The sequence below is a fragment of the Solea solea genome, chromosome 13 (genome assembly GCF_958295425.1).
Source record: "Solea solea chromosome 13, fSolSol10.1, whole genome shotgun sequence".
In the NCBI taxonomy this organism is placed as follows: domain Eukaryota; kingdom Metazoa; phylum Chordata; class Actinopteri; order Pleuronectiformes; family Soleidae; genus Solea; species Solea solea.
The window spans coordinates 6,910,316-6,927,582 of NC_081146.1; positions in this window are offsets into that span (position 1 = coordinate 6,910,316).

Consider the following 17,267-nt stretch of genomic DNA (forward strand, 5'->3'; position numbering starts at 1 on the left):
CTGTGTTCATTACATGGAAATGTTCCCCCTGGTACATTATCATAGATCCTGACCCCGTAGCGCTGAATCATCCCGCTATTCCCATTTGGGCCCATCAGACCCCACAAATAGCACGGTAGAGGAAAGGCGGTCACGGGATGCTCTCGTGAGCCGCGTCCCACCGACTGCATTGCAGTCGCCTGCACTGCACTGCACTGCACTGCACACTGCAGTCGCTCTCATGTGGAACCTTGAGCTATAGACGCCCCCGAGTACAAAAGAGAGGGTGACAGGACAGCAGAAGTAGAACATAACACAAAAGAAAAAGACAAATGAAGAATAAAATTTAGCAGGACAGTTTTAAAAAGTGGGAGGTAAACCTGGAGTCCATTAGTCCTGACAAAAAAAGAATGGAGAAAAAAAAAACCATGTCTATATGTCTGCATAACTCTTCCTCCACAGTAATGGCATTTTGCCAAACCACACTGATGCACGAGCTTCTCCTCCAGATCAATATACACTCTCCATTCACTCGACGGACAGTAATGCAACTGCCTCATTTGACGCTCTGTGTGTGTGTGTGTGTGTGAGCGCATCTCAGCCATTAAAAACGAGTGACCATTAAGCTGCATAACAGAACGACGCTAAATGAATCGCTTAGTCCACATGACAACGTTGACCTACAGTGTGTGTGTGTGTGTAATCTCTGTGTGACAAGAGGGTTAGGATGTGAAGTGTGATTAGGCTGAGGTTAAGGTTAGGCATTAACTGGTTATAGTTAAGGTTTTGGTTCAGTCGTAACAAGAGTCGCTGCACAAACATGCGTTTGCATGTATAATGAGCACGTGTCAGTGGTTTTACAGATACACGGTTCCCACAGAATGAGTTTGGAGTGAATGAAATGGCACGACAACATTGTGCGAGTACTAACGTCCCTTTATGTAGTTATGTTTGTCTGACATGGCATATACTGTACCTCTCTCTCTCTCTCTCTCTTTCTCTGCATGTGTGCTAGTGTAAATCCCCGTGAGTCGAATTCTTGCATGTGACTAAACGGTGAGGCCAAGATGCTTGTGTTCCCCTCATTACAGTGTCAGCAATACAGTTTTGAGCCCACTCAAGCACATAAATGACTTCAAATCTAGCGTGTATTAAGCCTCACCACTGGGAGCCCAATTTGTAACCTCTGCCCAGTAATAACGTTAACTGGACTTTATCTGGGGACAGGCAGAGTGTAAAATTCATACAGTATCTGAGAGAACTAATTGAACCAATTAAGAAAGTGAATACGGATTACAGCGGGACTGTGAACACACACATACCCATTGGAATAGAGCCGGAGACCACTGCTTTCATGCGATAATGCTCGTCACTGCGAATGGAAGGTGGTGCAGGGTTTCAGTGTGCTGCACAACAACACCCCCCAACGCTCAACTGGCTGCATTTACACTGATGCGTTTTCATTTCCTTAGCAGCTGATCCCAGGGCTGCTATTCCCATAATTAATTGCACGCGGGTAAAGGAAAAGTCAAGGATAAGTGTTAAACTCTCTCACACACAAACACAAAGGCAATGCTAATTTTGGTCCACACAAACACACATTTGCCAGAGGAAACAAAAAAGCATCGAGTATGAACAAGATGACACCCAGAAATCTGCACAACAATTTAAGCCTTGGGTGCTTCATGCTTTAAATATCTTAATCAGCAAGGCCATAAAGCCTCCTGATTTTAATTGCACCACCACGACTATTAAATACATAACAGCCATTGCAGTCATCTTTCCCATATGTTTGCTAAAAGACGAGGATGGATTAGAATAGTAAGTGAAATACATTATAATACAAGGCTTTTTATTGATCTCCAGAGGTAGATTTTAATTTCCCCTGCAGGATATACATACAAACAACATTTTCTTTTTCTTGTCAGCTCCAAAGAACAAGAAAAGTCAAGAGGCAGGAGACACTCAAACAATGTACGCTATTGTAAAGAAGCTTCCTAAAACAAAAGATATGTCTATGTATAAAAAAAGGAGGTCTTGTACGCTGCAGAAACAATGCATCATTTTGTTCTAAACACCGTCTCTGGAGGTGGAGCATACACAGTGGGGATAATACAAGGTTAGAAAAGTGACCTTGTTGGATTGGCTGCCAGTTTGAAGTCACTAAGGCATTGAGAAACCCTTCAGAGAATACTGCTTTCTACTGTATAACCCACAGAAAAGAAGTGAATACAAACAGCTATTAGACAAACAGCTCTGTTTGCTATACGCACGTTAGATTCTTACTGATGCAAAATGTAAAAACTGGGTTCACATACTGAGAGGCGGGGGGCGGGGTGCTTATCACAAAGCAGCAGCAGCAGCAGCCTGGCTTTTGTTCAAAGGTAAAATTGAAGTACAAATCAAGTCATAATTTTATTTTTCTACAAAAAAAACACCACAACACCTATGGTGCTGTTTTTCTACTTTTCTGCTATAGAGTTCTAGCAGGACTCGGCCCAGCATGGCCCAACTCTACTCAGTTTAAACTGATTTTCCATCAGCGATAGTGCCTGATACTTCTTTAGTACCTGCTCTGGCGAGGTTTCAAGCGAGCTGAGCGGATACTAAAATGTGACGTGAACAGTTTTTTGCAGCTGTGCCACCACATCAGCTTAAAGGTTGATGAAAGGTTTTTCTTGTGCTCATAATTTGTTTCTACTTCCAAGGTTCAAATGACACAGAATATCCATCTAATCCCTTCAAATCTTTCTCTAATCTACCAATCTTAACAGCCAGAGATTGTTGTTATGAATAAAAAGTACAATGATGATATATACAGAGTCTTTGATTCTTGTGATGTGTGAGTCTCTGTCCATGTTGACGCGTTGCTCCTGACTGACTGCAGAGTGAGATATGAGCAGAAACAGTACATGTCACCTGGTGACTGGCTTGTCAGCAGCAGTTCAGGATGACAGTGAGAAGTTAGTTGACATGCACACTGGAGCAGAAGTATCTTCTCATTTCCCCCAGCTGTCACTTTAGTCTATGTTAGTACTTCTGCAGTCTGCTATGATGGGTCACTGAACCCTCCGGCTTTTAAAGAGAAATTAGACTTTTTCTTTTGTCAGAAACCTGGAGGCTTCTTCTTCTTCTTCTTCTTCTTCTTCTTGAGAATTAAAGCTCATAAAACCCTTTAAATAACAGTATATATTCCTCCCTTTTGGGCCTGAGGGGTTTTTAAAAAGGAAATGCGAGAGGGAAAAAAATAAAAAATATGAAGTAAGTACTGATTTAAACATGGAATAGCTTCATGAAAGACAAAATAACATAAGATTACTGTTTCAAGCTTAAAACATTATACTTAGAAGACAACATAAAAGTCGAAGACTGCTAAATATTATTTACATTTATGAATGATTCTCTGTCAAAATGCGCTACATTAACAGCTGCTTGTAGCTTGTGTCTCTATTTCTCTCTGCTCTCACGTCACCTCCCTGTTGTTTTCTCTCCGTCAGTAAATTGTTACCAGTGGGAAACAAAATGGAATGAGGGCCTGAAGTTCTAGGGAGAGCAAGCACTAAAGCCGAGCAGGCAACAGATTTAATGTGGTACAGTATCTGTCTGCCTCCTCTGCTCCTTTTCAGGAGGATACTTCAGTCCTAGAGTTATATATCTCAGCAAACAACTGCGTGTGTTTGATACTGTAGATGCATGAAGATAAAACAGAGGGTGGAAAAATATAACTCAGGTCCCGTTGTGACCCCTCGAGGCCCCGGGCCTACTTGTTTAAATAAAAATGGATTATTTGAAGATGTAAATTGAGAAAAGTCAATACAATGCTCTGAAATCTGAAAAAGTCATAGACTGTATGGTAATGACTAGCCAGGCCTTTACTCCGTATAAACGCCCACATGCTTTTTATTCTCCTGCTGCTCACACAACAACTATTACAACTTTCCATAGCTCTGGGCCAAGTCTTCCTCTCACCCTCTGTCTCTCCCTCTCTCTCTCTCTCTCTCTCCCTCTCATCTGCGCTCGTTCCCAACTTCGCAAGCTGCGCCGTTTTATTTCCTAATGAAAGAAATTAAAAAGATCTTCACTGAGGTGATTTTATAGCAAGCAAACAGAGGGCTGTCATTACTCTATCATGCACAGGGGACAATGGGTGAAAAGAATTATTATTATTAGGAAGTGAGCAAAGAGAGACAAATCAAAGAGAGGCGGCTGTCTGCCTCACTTTTATTTCAGGTTCTGGGTAGATCTATAGCTGCTGCCTTCAGGAGAAATCCACCCTTGAATACTCTTACTCTGGCATAAGTCATCAATCTGTGGCGTTCAGGGGATTGCAGGAGTTTGTTTGTCATGTTGTTAACATTTATACTCTGCGGTGTGATTGCTCAACAGTGGTGGGAAATTATTTGTTGAGAAAACTCACTTTTGACACTACACAAAAAAAAAAAAAAAAAAAGATTTAATATACACTTATATTTTATAATGTTGTTGCATAAGATCCAGTCCGGTGTGTGGGTTTTCATGCAGATTTTGGGAGAGTGAGAGTGAATGGTTGTTTGCCCGCCTTTCGCTCTACGTCAGCTGGGATTTGCACCAGCAACCCCGCGACCCTCATGTGGAGGATAAAGCAGTAGAAGATGAACGGATGGATGATCTCGTCCTTCTCTGGATGAAAAAGAAGGTGCATATTGTGTATTTTGAAGTTGTTTCCACCACACCCACACACATTTTGATTCTACTGAATCCGTTATAATAGTCTAATTTGCCACAGTTTCCTAATGATCTAAAATATTTGAGATTCCCCTAATGTTTCTGCTTAGTTGCTACATTGTAGATCCCTTGTGTAGTTCTATTTGTGGCACTGTTTGCCCCGTGCTCACTGGCGTCACACACACACACTCATCATATTGTCATAAAAGTTAATTAGCTGTGTACGAGCGTGATGCAGTTCTCTCTCTCACCTGAGAATGAACTGCATCACGCTAGAGTTCTCAGATCAGGAGCATTAGTGTTTTAACTGGAGACTGTTTTATTCAAGCAAAGGTCACCACTTAATATCAAGTTATCATTTTTTTTTTTATTATTTATTATCAAAACAGACACTTTCACTTTGAAATTGTATGAAATATCCTAACAAAAACCGGTACTGCAATATGATTATTGAGTATTCTGACAGGTTCTGAGGACATTTCTTCAAAACACCAGCCCCATTTGAGTTTGAGACCCCTGCCTTAAAGGCACTAGAGGTCCAGGAAATAAGGATCAATTACATGTACTGTAAATGACCACATGACAACACTCAGCCAATCATATTAGTGAACTGGAACGTCTTGCTTTTCATTTCTGATATCCACACTGCCCGCATGTGAGACATGAGTTTCAGGTGAGTCTCATTTGAGTGAACCACGCTGCTTTTTCTTGTCTATTTTTAGACGGAGACAATGATCTTTCACCACAGTTTCAAAGTCTATATCCGTCATATACTCTACAAACACGACACATAGAATATGTGCAGCTTCATACTGAAGATACTGCTGACATTTAGTTGATTACAGAGCAGTATTAAAAAGTATATTATGGCATTATCAAAGGCCAATCCTGTGTTAAGATATAGCACCTGTGCCATGGCAGATAATCTGCCCGTGTGAACGGCAGAGGTAGTGACACACACTCCAGGGAGAGACGAGGAGGGAGGAAATATAGACTGACTATCAAAGAAAAGTCACTTCACACAGTCAGAAGACAAAGGCAGAGAGATGAATTTGAGTTTAAAAAAAGCAGTGAATTTAATGTAATGTAATTGAATATTATCTTTAAATGTCCACCTATAGTGCTTTCTTTTATAGCGTTTTTCCACTATAGAGTACCGCCTCGCCTCGACTCTACACGGTTTGGTTGGTTTTCAATTACAAAATAGTACCTCCTCAACGTGGGCGGAGTCATCACAGCACAGCTGCATGAAACTGCCATGACTTTTTTAACTGATCTACTGTTCGGCATTGTTCAGTTTGGTTCTTATGCCTCTTCCAGTGAAGATACTCGGAACAATCAGTGCACGGCAGTCTGACGACGTCACGCATAGTATCGACCAGAACAGGTACTGTAAAAAAGTACCAGGTACTATTACTAATGGAAAAGCAAAATAACCGTGCCGAGGCGAGTAGCGCTAGTGGAAACACGGCAATTATTCATTTAAGTAATTTAAATGACATTTTGCTGTTGTATTCAATTTGAAAATGAACAAAAAAAATGTTTAAATGATTTCATTATACTTGATTTAAAAGTCACACTGTCGAGACTTCCCTGGTATCTGGTTTGTACCAGTAATAACCAGTAATCTGATATCATTGTCAAATGAGTTCACACAATGCTGATGAAGTCTATCAGTTACACATGACACTCTCTCTGTTCCTCAGTACAGAAGCAGAAGCACGACAACTAGTAAAGTAAGTGAACTCTAGGTTAAGGAATTACCCCCGGTTCTGTGAAACATGAACGAGGTGCTGAGATACAGAAACGAATGTTGGAAGAGAACAGTTTGAATATGGACCTCGAGTCGTCCTCTCAATATCTCTGCAGGCGTGACTAAATGACACCAGAAGTTACACACTGCAGCTTTAACCACTTCACCAACTACACGTTCAAGATCTTTGGGGGAAATTTCTCTATGTGGATATCTCTTGATATTTGAACGGACAAATGCTGCTGTAGTTTGGGTAGTACACGTGTACACTCACACTACCCCCAAACCACTAGTTTAAGCAGGATATAAAAAATGGATGTGATGTTTCTGGTTTGAAAATGAAGACCAGAAAGTTGGATGGACATAGCTATTAGCCATCGGGGGCAACTCCACTGGTTGCAAGAAGGACTCTGCTTGAATAAAGGTCTATGTGGAAATAAGCCGACCTCTCGAATGATGTATAACATTAATAAACATTGGAAAATGATGTTTCCATTTGAAGATATAATAGAGAAAAGAGTGTGGCACATACGAGTGGACACCAGTGACTGACAGCTGGTATCGTCCATTAGGAGCCTGGTCGCAGGTGACATCTGTGTATTTACAAAAAACTGCCACAGTGTTGGAATTAGTGGAAGAAGGTGGAGGATCTGCTAGTGCGGCAAAAACAATAATGATTCTACCAAAACAAAGTTGAATCACAAACACAGGCTGGAGCAGAGAAAGCTGTCCCCAGGAGCATCTGTCTTGTGGATTTATCTTTTTTTATTATTATTATTTAAGCTACATTGGTTAAAAAAAAAACAAGTAATTGAAAAAAACAAATGGTGCTTTTTATTCATTAACAGAAATTTCTGTGTATTCCCTGAAGTTATCAGGGTGGAACGCAGCTTAAACGTGCCTGTGAGCCTGTGTTACTGCTGTGGACAATTGCATTGTACAGTCGTGTCTACTTGCTTTACAGGCCTATTATAGAGACATCAGGGGAGACAGACGCCGACTGAGACAAACAGGTCACCCTTACCTGGGCTGCAGGATAAACAATTTCCCTTTCACCACTGCTCTGCCTCCCTTATTTTTTTTTTGTCTTTCTACCCTTCATCCCTCTATCAGCGCTGCTCTCCCTGTTTTCTGCCAGCCTGCCATTTTACTGCTTCTCTCCATTCTCTGTTCCCTTCTCCACATCCCAAACTGGTTTCTGTGTCCCACCCTTCCTCCCACCTCTGAGAATTAATATTAAAAAGGTGGCAGCGTTGTGTTTGTGTGTGTGTGTGTGTGTGTGTGTGTGTGTGTGTGTGTGTGTGTGTGTGTGTGTGTGTGTGTGTGTGTGGTTAGAGGGGAGGGGGCGATGAGAGGAGGACAGCGTGTACAATGACCTTACTCGCAAATCATTGCCTCATGTACAGCAAGCATGTCCTTGTTGCAACACCATAACAGCTCCAAGCCTCAGACCACAAAGCGGCATAAACAAACACACACATCCTCACACACACACACACACACGTCAACTGCTTCCTCTCTCTCTGGCTTTCAGCAGCACCTCGTCCGTTTATTATCCAGCCTTAAATATTCACTTAGGTAGCTAATTTGTGATTTATTGGAAACTAGGGCTTATATTCCCTTGTAGCTGAGTGTTGCAGAAACATATAACAAGCTTTTTTAGGTCTGACACCAAGCAATAAGGAGGCGCTTCCTCTTCAACTGTCAGAGGAGGGGACAAATGATGTCAGGCTCTTGTCAGTGCTTCAGAGATGCATGTCCTTTTTTAAAAGGGCCTGGAGCTGCACCATTTAACATTAACACGAGACAGGTTCCATCATGCATTCAGCTCTGTGTCACCGCGGCAGAACCTTGCATATTTACATGCAATCTCAGCCGCTCATGTATAATCACATGCATGCTGTATGCACGTGTGTGTGTGTGTGTGTGTGTGCGTGTGTGCGTGTGTGGGTCTGTGCTACTGTGGCATAAATCATCAGAGCTGAGCAGTGGGCTGGTGCTGCTCTCTCCATCTGTCTCTGTCTGCTAAGGTGAGGTATTTTACACTGATGATGGAGGCGAGAAAAAGTGAGCCATGCTTTCATCGTGTGGGATGGACAGAAAAATAAAGGCTGGGGTATCAGAGGGCAGTGGACAGCATGTGCATAACATAAATGTGAGGAAAGATTTATTTATTTATTTATTTTTAAAGGGGGGTGGGGGGGGGGGGGGGGGGGGTTCGGGTACTGAAGCCTTCAATTCACATAAAGCACATAAACCCCATCTCTGCAGGGCCAGTTACTCACAAGGAAAGATCAGCTTCACACTCTGTTATCCAGTGCAGAAAAATAATGCTGTCTCTGCAGGCAGTCCACCCTCTCCTGCACAAAGTAGACTGTATACATATAAATGAATGCACCTGCAGGCTAGAAACTCAATATCTGTTTGGTTATGCATCTAGTTTATGTACATAATATGGACCCATTAGGCCCATTCTTGCACTCGTTTCTTTTTTGTTCCGTTTACATGCATCGTAATTCTCGAGTCCAGGAACTGCTTCAATCTGGGGGGGGGGGGGGGGACAACTGGTAGACCACTGGTCACCTTCCATCAATCCTTCTCAACTCCTCTTAATAGGATAAACCAAAGCAGGAAAGCTCCTGAACAAAGGAGGTTGTCAGCCAAGATGGGGGGAAAAATGCCCTTCAACCTACTACATACAGCTTGTTCCAGTAAAACATCCTTGACAGATCAAATACATCCACATCACATGCAGACATTCTGTTCAGAGAGGGCAGTGGAACATGGATGCATGCAGCAAACTCACGTGCAGCTCTTCTGCACTTCACACAGCTTTGACAGCACTGTGCACGTCGACTCTGAACAGATACTGATCAGAAACTCAGAGTTTCAAGGAAAAACTATCCAAAAACTGGAATGACATTTATGACGTCCCTGCAATCAATTTGGATTCTGGAGTTTGGAAGACTAAAGGATGAGGACAGACCGAGGAGAGACTGTGGGCTAATGTGGTTCTTTCAAAGAAGGAGAGAACGTCATGCTTGGTTGGCTTGGTTTTTAAGGTAGAGGGAGCAGAGTCCCTCCTGACAGACAACCAGTAGCTTGCCACAGAGCAAGATTTGGTTCTGGGTTCTGAGATCAGCTCAAGCGTGGCAATCTCTGCTTGCAAGATTCTGGAGGCATGAAAGAGGCAGCCTCAGAGCGACAACACAACTGTGGAAATAACACAGCCATGCCAGGAGTTTTAGTACACAATGAACCCAGAGGCACAACTGTTGTCATGCTATTTCAGCCAAGTGCTTGCCCTGTTTTTCTGAAGTGTGCTTCTATGAGGTATTGACAGAGTCTTCACAGCAAGGCTGCGTGAAACTGCCGTGACGTTGTTTTACACACGACACACACCAACTAGTGACGAGTGACTTGTAAAGCAGTTGTTCTGGGTGTACTGAATCATTACACTCAGTTAATTACAAAAGATTTGTTCACAGAATCGTTCAGTACTTCCTGCATGAGCGGAGCACAGACTCCGTCTGACACAGTCACTGAAGTCTTCAGGATGTTTAAGTCTTTTTAACTTAATCTACAGTTCGGCATTGTTCGGTTTGATTCACTTGTCCATGACTCTTCCAGTGCCGACACCCGGCCAATCAGTGGTCAGAAGTCTACTCACGTTGCATTTAGTATCTGCTCAGCTCACGTGGAACTCTGCCAGAGTGGGTACTAAAAAAGGTACCATGTACAGTATGTACCAGGTACTATCGATAATGGAAAAGCAAGAGAAAGGAGTAGAGTCGAGCCACCCCGAGCTGAGTCGTGCTGGAACTGTGTAGTGGAAAATCGCCATTACACTGATATACGCTGATATACAGCTCAGTGAAAACATGGCTGCCAGCAGGGATTAGGGCTGAGCAATAAGGCCAAAAACATATCATAATAACATGACTTTGTGTCTCAATGTGTGTTTGCACAGCATATAAACATTATATCAGCATATACTAAACCTTTGTTGTTAAAACCAGAATTCCAGAAGATGTTTTTACAGCTTTTAGATTAGCAAAACACCTGGAAACAAAGGGACTGACCTGTACCGCCTCTACTTAGCAGTCCATCCTAATTTCAACAATAAATTAAAGTGACATCTCTAGCCTGTGTGAACCCAGCCAAATCTGCCAGTGATGTGATTTTGCTCTGCAGACAAGTCTGGCAAGGACGTCGTTTTAGGCCAACTTTAGAATCTGGGAACCAGTGACAACAGGTTTTGTCCACCAAAAAGCAGCTGTCTTTTCATTCGGCTGTTGCCTCCATTTTAAGCAACTCGCTCCACCGAGCTTCCCCACCATGAGTCGTTAAGTTATCATCACAGGATAACCATTGCTCCTAGAAAACTACAGCGACAACGTTTGTTGACACGTTTTTTTTTGTCACTCTGCATGCGTCATCTGGATCATTCGTCGAGTCATTGCTGTTTACCAGCCAAGATACAGTCCAGCACTTAACCTCCCATTAAAGATGTTTTTACATTTTGGTTTTTGGTAACAAGCCAACTATTCCCTCTCCTTTCAGACTTCATGCTAAGCTAGGAGAAGCTAATTGGCTGTAGCCTTTCAGGGTATGGGTGAAATGGATCATCTCATCTAACTCTTTTAAAATGATGTATTGAAAAGGACAGCATCAGAGCATCAAAGCTGCAGTTGACAATGCACATGCTGTTACCATCAATTATATTTGAATTCTGATGTTAGTTAAGAGTGCACAATGATTTCATTCCCTGCTCTGCTGATCATATCATTAACAAGGATTCGCACACCTCCTGAGAAAAAAGGCAAGTTAGTGCCCCATGATCATATTCAAAGCATATGGAGGCAGGGGGATGTTAATCCATACAGTGTTCCCAACTGTCTTTATGACCTTGGAGGGATGGAAGTGCTTATAAACTCATTAACATGGATGCAGCATGGCCACATGGTGAATAAACCAACCAGCTCAGCCTGGTCTGAGGTAACACAAGCACAAGCATATGCACACACACACACACACACACACACACACACTCAAACAAACCGCAAGCATCTATTTTTCATTATTACAATCCTATCAGCTCGAGGCAAGGTTTGTCTGTGTTGCACTGAAGCTGTACAGCAGGTGAGTGTGTGAGGTGGACTGTCACTGACACACAGCCTTAAACACAAGTCACTGCTAAAGAGTACAGGAGAGACCCGGCAGGGAGCAGAGAGGCCGCCCTGAGCAGTGCAATCCAGATCACATCCTACACAGGAACTCAGCGGTGTCCATTACTGGCACATGAAGATACACACTCACAAGAACCTGCGTGTGTTTTTTTTGTTGTTCTTTAATCACATGTGGATGATAATCTTGCTTCTACAAGACCATAACTCAAGAGGACAAATTAGCAGCCCAGGTGTGCAGTATGAACAGTACTGGGGTAACATGGTGGACCAGTGGCTAGCATTGGAGGTCATGGTTTTGGATCCAAGGGCTTTTTAGTGTGGAGTTTGCATGTTCTCTCCATGTCTATGTTTTTTTTTCCCCAGGCACTCTGGCTTCCTCCGAGTCCCCTAACGTGCAGAAATTGGGTAATTAACTGGATGCTCTAAATTGGCCATAGGTGTGAATGTGTGACAGAATGGTTGGTTGTCTCTATGGAGCCCTTTACACCTCACATTAGAATGTGTTTTCTGCCATCATAGGATTCTGCTATTGTGCTTCACCACGTGCATTTACACCCGGTACTAATATGCGTCTCTGGTGTCCACATCAAGATCCCATCACTATCCAATCACGGTCATCCTCCCTTGCATCACCTCCCCCTCTCCTTCTGCAAAGATTTCCAGCAGCAGACCACCAGCAGTGTGTGTCGCCAAATCAACGGCAACGTTAGCAGCACGTGAAGTTTGCACTCATTGATTTTCAATGCAGTGGATGAAGTTGTCTTTTTAACAAGGGGAAAACCGAAGAAAGCAGACGGATTTTCGCCCAAGTAGACGCAGCAGAGACTCATTGCATTTACACTTCTGTTCAATGTGGTCACAAAGCTCTGGCAGATCAGATAACGAATCGTCATTGGGTGTATTTACACCTGCACTTACAAGTGGTCAGGTGCTATCCAACCACAGAAAACACATTTTAATGCCAGGTGTAAAAGAGGCCTATGGACTGGTGACCTCCACAGTGTGTACTGCTGGGATTGACACCAGCTTCCCCGATGTGGAGGATAAGGCAGTAGAAAATGAATAGAAAACAGTGCTGTAACATTTTGTGGTGTTACTGTGGCATTAGTGTCACTCAGTGTGACAAACTCGGTGTCTACACAGATATTCAATTACAAATCTGTTAGTACTATACATCATCCACTTCATGGCACAGAATGCCTGAATAAGTCTGAGTTGTGTGATAAATTGCTGAGAAAAGTTTGCTTAAGCTAAATTCACCCATGTGGCAACAGCCACTACAGCAGCGACAGGGGCTGTTGGTAGTAGACATTCATTTACATACAAGACAACACAGTTAATTAGATAGGACAGGATACATAATTATTTAATCTCCTGACAAAATGCAAGAGGATTAGTTATCTGAAACCTAAAAAAAGATACCAGTCACACCATCCTTTGTCATTTGCTGCTTAAATTTTCATAGCGCACACTCACCACCAAGGAGAAACTGCTTCTCTCTGATGTGAGTTTTTGATGTGACTTATGAAAGATTGCTGATGGTTTTCTTTTCCGTTTTTGAGATGGTTCCATGAACCTTAATAAAACAGTTTTAAAACTGCTTTATTCAATCTGGAATTCAATTTGGACCAAATTAACATGTTGCTAAAATTAACCTCATTATTATGCAATGTAAGAGGAGCATCTGCACACATGAAAGTAGCATCACTTTTGAGGATATTATGGTTATTTTTGAAGGGAAGAATCAGATCATCTTGCTCTGTCTTAGTGGCTTTAAAATAAATGAGTGTTCAGCTTATTGAATGGCTTGACTGGGCTTTGAAAGTGACAGTACACAGCTATGGTCGCATGTCCGTCCATCCATCTTTCGCTTTATCCTCCACATGAGGGTCGCAGAGTGGCACTGGTGCCAAACGCAGGTGATATAGTGCAAAAAGCCTGGGTACACCCTGGACAGGTCACCAGTCCATCACAGGCAGCAGCATCCACTCTCACACTCACATCTACAGTCAATTTAGAGTGTCCAATGTTGCCCTATCCCCAAAGCCACAGTCCAAATATTGTTGGGGGAAAACACACGGGGGAGAACATGCAAACTCGCATGCAGAGAGGACCTTGTTCTGACCAGGTCACAAACCCCGTCTTCTTGCTGCAAAGGCAAGAGTGCTAACCACTACACCTGGTCTCATGTCACGTATGAATAAACTAGAAAATGCACCCCTGCACAAGCTGAAGCTAAACTGAATTGTTGCCTAAAAATGTGGGTGTAAAAGCAGTCAAAGAAGTTTGCATAAGCTACATAATTTAAACAAGCTGAAGTTTAACAGAAACCAAAGAAAAACACCTGATATCATCTGAAATGCACTATGTAGAGAATGTGAGGGCTAAAACATTATTATTTGTTTTACTATAAGGCAGAAAAACTGCATCCTGATCCAGCTTTACAGGAGGTGAAATTGCAAAAGTCATACCAGCTTTGTTGCCTGAATGTTAATGTTATAAAAAAAAAAAAGGACTATTTACACTGGTGTTTCCAACAAAGAAAAGTATGGATTTTAGACATTTAAATGCACTAGCAAACCCTGGACCTGGCATGGGACACATCTGTACACGTGTTGCGATTTATTCGACTTTATTCAGCTGCGACGTGTCACCATTTCTGTGTGCACTGTGCTGAGCGAACTCATGGTGGCAGCAAGACTTGCAGCAAGACCTTTGTAGCAGGTCTTACTATGAAGTCTTGAAATGTGTTGGACAGAAATAAGACCAAAGCCGAGGGTCCATGTGTTTTTCACCTGGCAGTCAAAGTCAGAGCGTTAGCCTGAAGCAGCATCGTCTGTGTTCCTCCACAGTGTCACAAGTATCACGCCGTATAATAACAACAACAAAAAAAAACAAGTCCATTCTTGCATTCAGCTGTATGCCGCAAAATACACAAATACACATGCGTACTGTACACACCATGGGCCAAGGCATAAGTCATGTAGAAACACTGGCAGGGTCTTGATAATTACTCAGAATTCCTCAGGGGGGGCAATAGAAACTCTGCACTGGAGCTTCATATTCATACATATACAAATGAATGAATGAATTAATAATTAATGGAAGTAGACCATGTTTGTCAGAGTACATCCACATGTGGTATAATCCCAATACAGATAGCATTGTGAAACACACTGGTAGTTGCTTTGTGTTACACACCTACTGTAAAGTGATGCACTGATAAACTATTATAGTCTGTTACGTTGTTTAATTCCCTTATTCCTTGCTTATGTAAGGCCTTGTAAAAGAAGAACGGTCCTGAAAGACCACGGCTTCCTGCTGCAAAACATCTCAATTTTACATTAACATATTTACAAGATCCACAAGAATTATATTATCATATTATAATAACCCACCGTAATGGAAAACACTGTAAATGTATCCCACACTAAGTTTAAAGCTTGCTAGTAGATTTTTAAGATAGGGATACTTACCAAAAAGCCTCTGGGTTACTTTTTTGTGGTACAAGATAAAGTGTGAGCTGCACTGAGGAGTCATTCCAGGATAATAAAATGAAACACTGCAGCAGCAAATGATTAAAATTAGAAACTAAATCATCACATGATCCTCATGTTCTTCCACAGATCTCCAGCAGACTTTAGCACAAAATGACCAACTGATATGGAAGGAAGAAGCCTTTATGTGCCGACTGTTTACACATAAAACACTCCGTAGCTCCACTTTATTGTCCGAATTAGGGAAGCAGCCTCTGGTCTGGGGTTTTGTGATTAAAGTTGGACACTCGACACTAAGCCCAGAAAAAATACAATTAAGACAAGAAAAGGTAAAAAGACGGTTGAGATTTTCATCCCACAGGATAATGCAGCACAACCTCTGACTGCCAAGACGCTTGATTGGAGCTGCTGAGGTTTCTGCTACTGTGGCAAAGGTCAGTGTAAGCACCAGTACATCAAAAGACTGTCTACCCACCCATTCTGTGACTGCACAGTGCCTAATAATGCCACATTGAGTTAGCCTTGAAAATGAGGCTCTTTTCTTCCTACATCTAAAAAGGAATCAAAACATCTGTGTTAGAGAGAAACTGTTCAGTCAAGCCTTGTTTTGCTGCTAATTAGTCCAATTAGCCTTTCCCAACTCGCACAGTTTTAAACAAAGACAAGCAGCAGCTCTGCAGTTTGATGTGTGGCATCGCAGGAAGATGCAGAAGCCTTTAACTACAGACTGGGGCTGCTTTCAACCGCATTAAAACTGTTGCCCGTGTTGTCTTTTGGAATAATCTATGCATGTCCCTTTAGTGAGACTTTAGCACAGGATCATGGTTTCTGGGTGCAGTGCGGAGGTAAATTCCCACAACTGCAATTTCATGATTAGTTATGCTGAAGGGCGAATTCTATATTGGTCGCCTGTACTGTGTGATAACAGATTTCATAAGAAGGAGTAAATGAACCAGTTAGATACAGTTGAACAGAAAACTACAGGGAAACGGGATATTCTGAACACGAAGAGGAATAATTAATCATTCCTCAACAACAGCCTCTTTACAAAAGCAGTTTATCATTATGAATCAAACCCACATCTTCACTCGGCTCTTGTGACTGTGTAGCGCACAAATTAAACAAATTACAATCGTACATAATTATAACATTAAACGATTGTAATTTGTTTAATGTACTGATTTCTGACTGATGTCACACTATAATTCCTACATTGTAAAACCAGCCAGAACAACAGCAGAGAACAGCTTTTCAATGTTTTAAATATTTCTTCCTAAGGGCAGAGCAGCAGTAATAATTCAGCAGTTTTTGTAAGAGGACTTTTTTTCCCTTTTTTTGCAGAATCCTCATGTTTTGTGTCCAACTGTAGATTTGAAGAAGCAGACTGAGGGTCAACGTGAATAACTGCCCTTGTGTCAAAGTTGTGTACATGTCTAAAGGCAAGAATGTTTTCATCTTTATGAAAACATTTAATTTTAAAGATATTATGCAGCAGCATCAAACAGCTGTCAACGTGCGCTCTGATCTAGAGAATACTGAAGAATTTAGCGAGAGGGCAGAATTTCTGTTTGATTAAATCCCCAAATGAAAGCTAATGCAGACAAATGCAATGACTAATTTGTAGTCTAGCATCCAGTTGAGTCTCCATTACTGCAGTGGCAAGTCAAAGCAACATATTGCCTGCTGCTGGTAGTACATGTACATGCACAGTTTAAATCGAGCTAAGACAGGCAATCAAATAACTTGCAGAGTCAGAGTATAGATGCAGAGGAAATAATCAATTCATTGGCCGTGTACGTCTGACTCCACCGCTGTAGGTGGCGCTGTATCTCTCCATAAACTAGTGCGTATTGATCAGTTTCCTGTTGACCTTTACGTCACATAAAAACAAACAGTGATGGATCGTGCTGTGGTTCTGTATGTTTCGTAGCTGCTGTACACCTGTGGTTTGATGCATGAGCAGAACGCCAACTCTGACTAAGCGTATACAGTAATCGGACTATGACTCGCATTATCCAGGTATGTTAGTCTGATTAGGACGAGCTCGATTTTAGTCCGACTAAAATGGGACTTTTAACATGCATGTAAACACTGACTGACAACAGGTGATTGAAACGTTAGTCCCAGGTTTACAGAGGTCTACTG